Raw genomic sequence first — 13487 nt, forward strand, 5'->3', positions numbered from 1 at the left:
CATAATTTTATTATTGGAAATGTCACTGAAGAAGATGCATTATTACTTGCATTGCTACTACTCTAGGACCACTGGGCTTTCTCATCTAAAGAAACCTTTTAATGTATTATCTCTCCCTGTTAGAATATGAGCAAGAACTTGGGAGCAGGAACTATCTTTTTTTTTCTATTTCTATCCTCAGTGTTTAATAGCGCTTTACATGTTTTAAGTGTTTAACAAAAAAAAATTTTTTTAATCTCTTTACCCTTCCATTGCATCCACAAGTTTTGCTGTTGTTCAGTCATTTTGAGACCCCATGGATCATAACGCATCAGGCCCTTCTAACCTCCCCTATCTCTCAAAGTCTGCCCAAGTTCATGCTCATTGTTTCCATGACACAATCCATGTCATCCTCTGCCGTCTCCTTTTCCAGGGTTTTTTCCAGTAAGTCCCATCTTCTCATTATGTGGCCAAAGTATTTAAACTTTAGCTTCAGTATTTGACCTTCCAGTGAATAGCCTGAATTAGGTACAACTATAGAGATAACTGTTCAATGATGCTTTGATTATCATACTCAAGTGAAATATTCAACAGGGAGACACACCATCAGATGTGATCAGCATGGTTATAGAGAACATCCTTTGGGCCAGACATAGTGGTACATGCTTGTAATCCTAGTTGCCTGGGAGGCTTTGTGCTGCAATGGGTTATGCTGATTGGGTATTTATATTAAATTTGACATCAATATGTTCAGCCCCTGGGAATGGGGGAACCACCAGGTTGCATTAGAAATGGCAAACCAGCCTAGGCTAGAAATGGAGCAGATCAAAACCTCCACAGTAATCAGCAGTAGGATCAGACTGTGAATAGTCCCTGCTGTACTTTCTGCCTTGGCAAGATGAAGAAAACTAGTCTTTGAAAAAAAAAAAAAAAGAAAGAGAGAAGAGAAAAAGAAAAAAATAATGTTTTTTGCAAAGTCCCAACAGAAAAGGTTTTTGCTTGTTGATGAAGTTTTCTGGATCCTTCTCTTTGTGGAATACATTGTGCTGATTGCATTAAACTCTAAAATATTATATGGGACCTTCTCAATGAGATCCAGGGTTACTCAACAGGGATAAGCCTAGTCATTAACAGTCTGAAAAACATGGGGGATGAAGATTATCAGCAGTGACAGTAGGACCACAACATTTGGACACTACCACTTCAGTATCCAATGTGCTATCTGTGTGAATAAAAAAATGTTACTTAAGACATCAAACTAGAAAGAATGGGTGACCTTCATCAAATATTACAGAAGAAAGTCATGCTGCAGGTGACACGATTTTATAGGTATTTAGGGATTGATTTTCAAGATATCTCAAAGAGGGAAAAGATTCCTCCAAATCAGAAATGGTCTAGCCTTGGCCCAGAACACCACTGAATAAGTCCATCAGTACCTATATATTGGACATATTGCAAGGGCACAATGAGCTGGATCCAGAATTAAATAGGAAGAAATTATGACAGAAAACTGTGTAGCGCTTGTTGGTGAAATTGTGAATTAATTCAGTCATTCTGGAAAGCAATTTGGAATTGTTCCCGAAAGGTCAGCTAAGAGGCATAGTGTTTAGAGCACTGGAGCTTGGGTCAGGAAGACTCATGTTCAAATTTGGCCTTACTTTCTAGCTGAATGATTCTAAGCAAGTCATTTAACCTCTGTCTGCTTCAATTCCCTCATCCGTAAAATGGGGATAATAATAGCACTACTTGCCAGGATTGTTGTGAGGATCAAATCAAATTATTATAAAGTGCTTTGCAGACCTTAAAGCATTAGCTACTAATATTATTACTATTACTAGACTATGAAAATACTTTAATCCAATGATGACACTACTGGGCCCATACTCCAAGTGGATTTTTTTAAAAGTGGGGAGGAGGAAAACCTGTATGTACAAAAGTATTTATAGTAGCATTTTTGTTGTAGCAAAGCACTAGAAACAAAGAGGGTGTCCATTAACTGAGGAATGACTAAACAAATTGTTTATAAAGGCAATGGAATATTATTGTAATATAAGAAATGATGAAAGGAATGGTTTCAGAGAATCTTGGGAAGATTTATATGAACTGTTGTTACAGTTAAGTAAATAGAACCAAGAGAACAATTTATACAATAACAAAAATATTGCAAAGAAAAACAACTTTGAAAGACCTTAGAATGCTAATCAATGCAATGACAAATCACTACTCCAGGGTACTACATATAATGGAGCATGCTACTCAACCTGCTGACAGAGGGATGATGGATTCTTCTATGAGTGCAGAGTGAGACACTGATTTTTGGACATGGTAAATACGTAGATTTGTTTTGATTGACTATGCTTATTTCATACAAGGATTGTGCTTTTCTCTTCTCATTTGTAGATGGGATTTGGAGGGAAGTGATATGAGTTAGTGATATTACCAAAAAAATAGAAAAGAAAAAAAAGAGAGGGTCATTGAAGTATTTTAAAAAATGGATAAAAGAGAACAGATGGAAACAGATAAAGACAGTTATGAAAGCAATATTGAATACATTACAGCCTTTTTAAAAAAGGCAAGCTACATGTAGTATAAATTTGTGGTTTCTGATATAATCCTATTTTTCTGTTTTACTTTGTATATGAACTTTGCTTTTTGGTGCTGTTAGAATAGTTAAATGTAGTTTTTCCAATGGGTAAAAGCACTTGCTTTCTCCTCTACCATTTTCTCACATGGGGAAAGTTTCCTAATAAAGGTAAGATTTGGGGGAATACAAGGGATTGTCTGTCATTAAAACTTCATTTCATTTCATACGGTCCATCATTGTCTTTCTTCATTTTCTAGTGACTTCCAGGCCTGAAATACCCTAGAGGCAAATTCTAGCTGACTTGAAGGGAGGAAAAACAAGACAAGTTATTCTTAGCTTCAGCAACTACAGCCAATCCTAACAGTTCTTTTTTCTTGACTATCATTCCCACCCTTTTCTTCAGTTGTCACCCTCTTCTCTTTGTAACAAAAGTTGTTCTCAGAAAAGAGTCTGAATTTAAGTCATTGCATTATCTCTTTCAGGAGTATTTGCTGTTGAAGTCATATCTCTGTAGGACAAAAGTCTTTGTCTCTTATGAAATGAAGTGGGAGCAGTATGTTTTTTGAATAGAGAAGTACTTGTCTGGTGGGGGGAGCCAGGCAGGGTATGGGGGGAGTGGGGGATGAGGGGGCAGCTAGGTGGCACAGTGGATAGAGTGCCAGGCCTGGAGTCAGGAAGACTCATCTTCTTTACTTCGAATCTGGCCTTTGACATTTACTAGCTGTGTGACCTTGGGCAAATCACTTAACCCTGTTTGCCTCAGTTTCCTAATCCATAAAATAAGCTGGAGAAGGAAATGGCAAACCACTTCAGTATTGTTGCCAAGAAAATCCCAAATGGGGTTATGAGTCAGATGTGACTGAAAACTACTGAACCACATCAGCTCACAACAACTACCCATAACTATGTGTCAAGTATTTTATAAGTCATTGTGTAAAGGATACCAAAGAAACAAACAAACAAAAATGATACCTTATCTTCCAGGAGCTAAGTGTTTAAATTTATAAAAGTTAGGTTTTGGATAATCACTTTTTTCTCCCAAGTAACCCTGGAGTATAAATTGTAACAAGATAGTCCTCTCCTCCTCAAACATTCCCATCCTTCCTATTTTTTAAAACAACTGTTTGTATGTCTGTCATTTAAGGAACAGTCTTTTCCCTTCAATTAAAGGACAAAGAACCAAGTCCAAATTTTTGCTTCTCTTTGATCATTTCCCTACCCCCCACTTTGTTCCTGCTGAATAGTAGAGTTGAAAAGCAGTTCCGTCTATCAGTCAGTAACACATGGCTTAAGCATGATTCACTTAGATAGAATATACTTTCCCCCACCCCAAGCTGGGTAGTCCAGGCAAGGGGAAGAGAGTATATGCTGCTTCAGGATGGCAGTTATACGCCAACTGTCACTTCAGAACTTTAAAGCACAGGACATGGTGAAGGGAAAATCAGGCTGAAAAGGGAAAGATGTCTCCCTGTTCAATAACATCTCTAAGAGATCCATCTTGGAGCTCAGGGTTGGACTGTGTGTTGGCAAGTTGGGTCAGCTGTATTGTGTGTTGACTTTTCAAAAGGGCTCCTTGAAGCAGACACAAGAAAGCTGTCAGTCCATCATAATCCACATTATTGTGTGAATTATTATAATGAATGATAATTGGCATTTATTTAGTTCCTTAAGGTTTTCAGAGAGCTTTATATACATTATTTCACTCGATCCTCACGGCAACTCAGTGAGGTTAAGTTCTGTAGATTTTTATTATCCCAATGTTAAAGATGAGGAAAGGGAGGCTGAGATAGGTTAAATGACTTTTCCAGAGTTATACAGTTAATAAGTATATAAAGTAGAATTTAGATACAGATCTTCCTCACGTCAAGCCCATCACTCTACAATGCCAAGCTGCTGGCATTAGCATGAAAGTGAGGTGAAGGAGGAAAGACACAAAAGCAGATAAGAAACTGTTTTTAGTGAAATATCAGTGTGAAGAGCATGAAAACCCAAAAGTTGAGAGATGTATCTACTTGCCACAAATCATGGATAATACCAGTGGATAGGCTTTTTTGGGGGGGGGGGAGGATATTATTGAAAGAGAAAGAAGTAACAGGTTTCAGGTGGCCAAAGTCAAGATGAATATTGCAAAACCAGATCATAGCTGCCACATATCAGTCTATGGCTATGCCTCTAGTAATAAGAAATAACATCACTGTAAGTATAAGGCAGTAATGGAAATTAGTATTGGCTCACAGGTCTAGGACTGAAAAGAAATTTGAATAGATCTAAAATCATGCTTTTCACAAGGGAAGTTTTAATAAAAATGGAAAATCAGTTCTCACTTGGCTACTCCCTTTTCTAGTACTATATTTATTTAGGCTATAGGTGGTAACATATCAGCTCAGTCCTACGATATTGGTAGGAATGGGAAAAGCTGGAAACAATTAAAAAAAATTAATCTATTTGTGAAGCTTCCATAAAAGATGAGAGAGTTCTATTTGCAAGTTAGGATAAATCATGGTTATGTTAGCAGACCTTTTATGTTCCATATAGTTTTATTTGATATGAGCCCTATAAATAAGCTTGTCTCTACATGCCTCAGGTTTCTATAATCTTTATCAGGCTGTTAAACATTTAAGTATAAATTGTTTAGAAGTATATTTACTTTATGTTCCTACAATCCTATAAGAATCATTATTTCTTTCATAACATTTGCTAATATTTGTAGAGTAAGCCTTAGTTAAGAACCATGCTACTGAATTAGCTGCTGCTTTCTAACTAGATAATTTAAACATAGAAATATATTGGTTAATCTAACTTCAAAGATCTACAGTTTTATTCACGTGTATGTATTCCTTCTAATGATGTAGAATGAAAACTCATCTCTGAGAGTTGCTATGATTGAAACATTCATCACTCTGCAGCCAACCTAGTTATGAGCCTCTCTGAATTTAGCTAGGCTGCTTCTTAAATAGTCTATCATTCAGCCCATAGTCTAAGGCTTTCTACTTTTGTAGGATTTGCAAAAGCCTGGGTATAGTATTTGGGAATGTGGGGTAGCCTCAATATCACAATGAGGCATCAGAATAGAAATTATGTGGATGTGACTATTAGTTTAATTAAAATTCTACCTTTCTGAATATTTTTATATCAAATTACAGAGATTTATGGTACAAACTAAGACTAAATGTGCTTGTTATATTCAATTTTACAGCATAAATTGAGGGATATAATGATGGACATGTTATATTCCTCCCTACTTCTCACCCCTTGAAAATAGAAAAGGATCAAAATCTTAACATTTACAAAGGCTCAACTACTCTGTTGGGCAAGGAAATAGGAAATGGAATTACAGCCAAAGCTACAAAGGTCCCCAAATAAAAGCCTCTTCTTAAATTATAAGGAAATATTTTTCATCATTAAAAAAATTGGTTATAAGTATGCTAGGTAAAAAATTGATGGAGTTAGGTCTTAAAGTCCTTTAAAGGTTAGTAAAAAATCACTGAAATTTAAAATTAAGAAGCCAGTATGAACCTTAATTTGGCTTATCATGAACTACTACAACATGATATAATCACTACTTAAGACTCCCTCTTAACCCTCCCTAATGAATACATTAATTTATTTATACATTAAATCATTAAAACATTTTATTAAGTACCTGCTATATTCATGGCACTGTACTAGACACTGTTAGGGATATTTAAAAAAAGAAAAAAATATAGTCTTTGTCCTCAAGAAACTTCCAATCTAGTAAGGGAAATAAACATACTAACCATACTACGAAAAAGAGTATAAGTGAATGAAGTATAAGCAAGGTGTTATGTGAATACACAGAAGGGAGAGCTTATTTCTTTTTTTTTATGGTAATTTTTTATTTATTTATTTTTTTGTTTTCAACATTTACTTCCACAAGATTTTGAATTCCAAATTTTCACCCCATCTCGCCCCTCCCCCTACCCCAAGATGGCATTCCTTCCAAATACCCCTTCCCCTAGTCTGCCTTCCCTTCTGTCTCTCTCCCCTTCTCTTATTCCCTTCCCCTTCAATTTTCCTTAGGGCAGGATGGATTTCTGTACCCCATTTCCTGTATTTCTTATTTCCCAGTTGCATGTGAAAACAATTTTTTTAAACATGTGTTTTTAAAACTTTGGGTTCCAAATTTTCTCCTTTCCTTCCTCCCCACCCACCCTCATTGAAAAGGCAAGCAACTCAATATACGCTATCCTTGTGCAGTTACGCAAAACACTTCCATAGTAGACATGCTGTGAATAACTAACTCTATTTCCCTTAATCCTATCCCGCCCCTCCATTTATTCTATTCTTTGTTTTGACCCTGACCCTCCTCAGAAATATTTGCTTCTGATTACCCCCTTTCCCAAACTGCCCTCCTCTCTATCATCCCCCTACTCTCTTGTTCCCTTCCCCTCCTATTTTCCTGCAGGGTAAGACAGATTTCCATACCCAATTGAGTGTGTATGTTATTCCCTCCTTAAGTCAAATCCTATGAGAATAAGATTCACTCATTCCCTCTCACCTTCCCCCATTTCCCCTCCACTGTAAGAGCCTTTTCTTTTCTGTTTTTTTTTTTTTGTGGGATAATTTACCCTGTTCTACCTTTCCCTTTCTCCTTCTCCTAGTATATTCCTCTCTCACCCCTTAATTTTTTTCTCCAGATATGACCCCTTCATTTTCAACTTACCCTGGGCCCTCTATCTATCTATCTATCTATCTATCTATCTATATATGTATACGTACAAATAATTTTTTCCCCTCCAACTACCCTAATACTGACAAAGGTCTCATGAGTTACAAATATCATCTTTCCGTGCAGGAATGTAAACAGTTCAACCTTAATAAATCTCTTACGATTTTCTCTTTCCTATTTACCTCTTCAAGTTCCACTTGAGTCTTGTATTGGAAAGTCAAATTTTCTATTCAGCTCTGGTCTTTTCATCAAGAATGCTTGAAAGCCCTCTATTTCACTGAATTACCATCTTTTCTCCTGGAGGATTATACTCAGTTTTGTTGGGTAGGTGATTCTTGGTTGTAATCCTATCTCCTTTGCTCTCTGGAATATTATATTCCATGCCCTGCGGCCCCTTAATGTAGAAGCAGCTATATCTTGTGTTATCCTGATTGTGTTTCCACAATACTTGAATTGTTTCTTTCTGGCTGCTTGTAATATTTTCTCCTTGACCTGGGAACTCTGGAATTTGGCTACAATATTCCTAGGAGTTTTCCTTTGGGGATCTCTTTCAGGAGGAGATTGGTAGATTCTATTCAATTTCTATTTTGCCCTCTGGTTCTAAAATGTCAGGACAGTTTTCCTGGATCATTTCTTGAAAGATGATATCTAGGCTCTTTTTTTGATCATGGCTTTCAGATAGTTCAATAATTTTTAAATTCTCTCTCCTGGACCTATTTTCCAGGTCAGTTATTTTTCCAATGAGATATTTCACATTGTTTTCTAATTTTTCATTCTTTTGGGTTTGTTTTACAGTGTCTTGATTTCTCATAAAGTCACTAGCTTCCAATTGCTCTATTCTAATTTTTAAGGAAGTATTTTCTTCAGTAACTTTCAGACTTCCTTTTCCATTTGGCCAATTTTGCTTTTTAGGCATTCTTCTCCTCATTGGCTTTTTGGACCTCTTTTGCCATTTGGGTTAGGCTATTTTTTAAGGTGTTATTTTCTTCAGTATTTTTTTGGGTCTCCTTTAGCAAGCTGTTGACTTGTTTTTCGTGATTTTCTTGCAACACTCAGTTTGTCCTCTACTTCTCTTACTTGCTTCTCAAAATCCCTTTTGAACTCTTCCAAGGCCTGGGACTGATTCATATTCTTCTTGGAGGCTTTGGATGTAGGAGCTTTGGCTTTGTTGTCTTCTTCTGGTTGTATGTTTTGATCTTCTTTGTCACCAAAGTAAGATAATATAGTCTGACTCTTTTTGCGATGCTTACTCATGACCCTGGCCAATTACTTGAGTTTTAAACTCTTTGTTAAGGTAAAAGTCTGCTTCCAATGTGAAGAGTGTACTGTCCCAAGCTCTGGGGGGTTTGTACAGCTGTTTTCAGAGGTACTTCTAGGGACCTGTAAATTTTCAGTTCTTCCAAGGTGCTATGATAAGGGGCGAGGTGTTTTCTCTCCACCATCACAACAAGCTCCACCACACCAGCATTCCTCCTCGCCCCAGGACCGCCCCTCAGAACTGTGACCCAGATCCAAGCACAGGTAAAGTAAGAGATTCCTGCCTCAGCACTGGCAAAGTGATCCTTGCAATCCCCCTCTTATCAGCCACTCAATTGCCCCTCAGTCTGTGGGCCTGAAGCTCAGGAAAAAGCCTCGGTCCCGGGCCATGCCGGAGACTTGTGGCTGAGACCTAGCCCCTCTCTCACCGCAGTCACAGACTTTTCCCGCTGACCTTTTAAGTTGTCTTTGACATTCAGGGGTTAAGAAGTCTGGAAACTGCCACAGCTGCCCGAGATTCAGTCCTCTGAGGCCTGCTCCAGGGTCGCTGAGGCCTGCGCACCCACACCAAACTGCGCTCCTCTCCCAGCCCGCACACTATACCTTTCCGATCAACCATCCAGGCTGTCTTTGGCTGGAAATGTGTTTCACTCTGTCTTTTTGTGGGTTCTGCTGCTTTAGAATTTGTTTAGAGTCATTTTTTTAGGTATTTGAAGGGCTTTGGGAGAGAGCTCAAGACAGTCACTGCTTTCCCTCCACCATCTTGGCTCCACCCACTTTGAGAGCTTAGTTCCAGATGAGGATAAACCTACATATGGGTCACTTGAGCTGAGCCTTAATGGTTAATGGTTTGGAATTTGAGGAATTGGAGATAGAAAGAGGATCTAGACCATGTTAGCTGGGCAGGAAGAGAGCTAGTCAAGAAAAAAGGAAGTTGTTAGAAAGGTGGGAAGAGAACTAAGAGAGGGCAGACACAGAAAATTCTATTTGGAATGCCTCACGCTAATTTAAATTAAATTTTTACTGATTTAACCAAGTAGGACCCAACTAAATTATATAATGGAGGCAGCTAGGAAGCTTAATGGATAAAGTACTGGGCCTGGAATCAGGAAGACCTCAGTTCAAATCCAGTCCCAGATGCTCATTAGCTGTGTGACCCTGGTCAAGTCACAATCTCAGTTTGCCTTAATCCACTGGAGAAGGAAATGTCCAACCACTCTAGTATCTTTGCCAAGAAAACCCCATATGGGGTCATGAAGAATCAGATATGACTGAACAACAATAATAAAATTACATAATGATTGTTACAAGTGGAAGGGACTAATTTTTTTTTTAAACTAAAGCTGACCATTGACTTCACTGGTATGGTAGATCTTAAGGTATAAGTGTATTCCTAGCCTGGGAAATGGCATCTTGACCTTTATGGTAGTCTCTTTGTAGTAAGTGTTGAATAAATTAATTCCTTCACAACCAGTAAAGGTCTAGATACCAACCATCTTCCCATCCAGTTGACCTAGACCAACCCATTCCAGGCCATTTGGCCTCTCAGGTAAACCTAGGACCAGTGACTAGGCCCACTCATCAGGTAATAAAGTAACAAAAGTGCTTGGGACAGGGCAGTCCTGGTCACAAGTAAGGGTGAATAAACAATTGTCCTGTAAGACACAGGCCTCTCACCATCCATCCCCCCTGACTTGCCACCTCTCCATTAGGCTACCGGCCATCTGGTTCATTCTAGGTCTAGAGACTTAGTGTGTTGTCTCCCCCACTCCCCTTCTCAGTCCCCCAACAGATAATTAAATCAATATTCTAGCTGGGTTTGGAACTAAGCCTTTCTCGCTACTGGGAATGGTTCTTCAATGGATAGCAAACTCTTCCTCTCTGAATCCCTGTGGCCCCAAATCAGAGGCTGCTTAGGCAAAAATTCCCTTTCTATGGTGGCACTCCATCATTCAAATCCACTTCAGCCCTGTCTCTCTCACATCCCTGTCCCATTGTGCCTCCAGGATCCCATTCCATTGTTAACAAACTACCCTTCCTATTAGATCTTTTCCTCTCACATTCTATCTTTCCACCAGGGGAACCTGGGTCCTGCTTACCTTCTGGGAAACAGTGGATCCCTGATCATCCTCTCCAGTATGGTACTGGTAAGCCTTTTCTCATCTCACTTTCCCTTCCCACAAAAAATGGGCCAGTTAGAGGAGTAGATATACTCCTTATTCTTCATTGCCACTGCCAGACCCTCCCCTGCTGCCAGTACCCAGAAACTTCTCCAAGGTTCACTCCAGCAAGAAATACCACCACATGGGGTCAGTTATCTACTAGCCCTACCCTCCCCACTCCCCTCAGGCCATCATTCCTCTCTTCTCAGAGAGTTCAGTATCAACTTAATACCTTTACTCTGTATTTCAGTTCTGGCTAAAGGGTGGTGAAGTGAATAGAGCACAGGGCCTGGAGTCAGTTCAAATCCATCGTCAAACACTTACTTGCTATGTGAATCTAGGCAAGTCACCTAATCCTGTTTGTGTCAGTTTCCTCACCGGTAAAATGAGCTGGAGGAGGAAATAACAAAGAAAACCCCAAATGGTGTCAGGAAGAGTCTGAAATGACTGAACAAAAAAACATACTTCAGCTCTCACAGGGAAGATCAGTTCCCAGTGTCCCAGCTCCACGATTCATAACTGAAATTCTTCTATAATCTCCTATCCTTCTACCTCCTAGAATTTCATCTCTCCAAACTCTGGTCTTAGAAACCTCTATAGTATAACCTCTAATCACTTTACCCTTTCCTGCTTTTTCAACTATCCCTCCATTATGTTCTTTCCTTCAAAATCTGAAGTCAGTTCAATTTAAAGATTTTCTGTACTCCAGATCCCTCGTTCCTTTTCAAACCAAACCCAAACCCAACCTTCACTTACCCATGCCTTCTCCACGACTGATCCAGTATTGCTGAGTGCCACTGGAGGAAATCATACCACTGTGGTATCTTGCAGCTGCATGCCATCTTAACTCATTTGATTTACACCTGTCTTTTTACTCTTCTCTAATTGACTTCCTATCACATTTTCGACAGCATCTGTTCCAAACTTTCCTTTACTTCCTTAAACCATAGTATATCCACCTGTCCTTTCCCCCTCCCCTCCCCCACCCCTTTCTTTACCCCATTTACCCCTTTTCTCCCCAATGCATTTTGGCTTCTGATTTCATCATTCACCTGAAATTTCTCTCTCCAAAGTCACCAATGCTCTCTTAGTTGCCAAATTCAATGGCCTTTTCTCAATCCTTACCCTGCTTTTTGATCTCTCTGTGGCATTTGACATACAATCACCCTCTTCTTCTAGATCCTCTTTCCATGTTTTCTTTCAGAACTATCTGATCATTCTGCAGTCTCCTTCATCCAAGTCATGGCCACTAACCACCTCCTAGATGTACCTAGGTGGTGAAGTGAATTGGAGCACTGGGCCTGCAGTCAGAAAGATCTAAATTTAAATCTGGCCTAAGTCACTTAACTTCTTTTACTTCGGTTCCATCAACTGTAAAATGAGGATAATAATAGCACTTATCTTCCAGGATTGCTGTGAAGATCAAATGAGGTGTTTGTCTTAGCAACAGTGCCTGGCACATAGGCATTTAATAAATGCTTCCTCTGTCATTCAAAGCCCTTTATAACCTAGTATTCCCCTTACGTTTCCAGTCTTCTTATACCTTAAACCCCTCCCCCAATTCTCTTCCATCCAGTGAGGCTGGCTTCCTTGCTATTTCTCAAAGTCACTCCTCCTGATTCCTAGCATTTTGACTGTCCCCCAAACCTGGGATGCTCTCTCCCTCCTTATCTCTATCTCCTGAGAGTGCAGGAGAGGAATTTATTAAGCAACTACTATGTGCCAGGTACTGTGCTAAGTGCCCAGCATTCTATATCCTGCCTATTGGTGCCTATGTTGTTTTCTCATGATTCAAATGTTTTCCTTTCCACCTCTGCTCCTTGAAATCCATAGCTACTTCCAATGCAAAGCCATTCTGGCTCTCCCCTCTCCCTCCCAACCCCTTTGCCTCTTCCGGAAGTTACTCTGCATATATTTTATTTTAGCCCTCATGGTGTGCAAGTTACTTGAGGGCAGTGACTACTTTGTTTTTGCCTTTTGAATCTCCTTACTGAATTATCAAATGCCTAGTATAGTACTTTGAATTACAATAGATAATAAATGCTTGAATTGACTAAATGAAATTGGTATAGATTTTGAAGCAGTTTGGTTTAGTGGATTAGGAGTCAGCCTTAGGTGCCAAGAACAGTGCTAGCCTCTCAGTATACAAAGAATGAAACAATCCCTATTCTCAAAGAATTTATATCCTAACAAGGGAGACAAGTACATACGTTGGCATATACAGAATAAACACAAATTAATACAAAGAAGTTAAATACAAGGCAATATACAGAATAAACACAAATTAATACAAAGAAATTAAATACAAGGCAATACAAGGGAGGGACAGCAGGAATCAGGAAAGGTCCAATTTAAAAGGTGGTCCTAGAGTTGTCTTTATTGAGAAGGATTTTAAGAGATCTAGAGGAAGAGGAGGGATAGCATTCCAGACTTAGGAAGGGGGGGGCAGGTGTAAGAAGTGGAGGAAGGGGAAATGCTGAAGCTTTGAGATGGGGATATGGAGTGCAGTGCATGAGGAACCCAGAGAAGGCAGTTTGGTTGCATTGCTGAGTGCACTTCAGGGAGCAACTTATAATGATGAATCCCGAAAGGCAGGTTGGGGCCAAGTTGTCAAGGTAAAAGCTGAACAATGTTTATATTTTATTCTAAAATAGGGATTAAATAGGGGAGGGACATGATCAGATCTATTGTCTTTCAATATAATTTATTTAACAAATGGAGTTTTTAAAAGGCATATATTTTGGCTACAACCAAATTCTCAATATCAAACTCAGTTTTTAAGGAAAAATGCTCACTTTGGCATTTTTCACATTTT

The sequence above is a fragment of the Vombatus ursinus genome, unplaced genomic scaffold (assembly GCF_900497805.2).
Source record: "Vombatus ursinus unplaced genomic scaffold, bare-nosed wombat genome assembly UNPS02014809.1, whole genome shotgun sequence".
NCBI classification, from domain to species: domain Eukaryota; kingdom Metazoa; phylum Chordata; class Mammalia; order Diprotodontia; family Vombatidae; genus Vombatus; species Vombatus ursinus.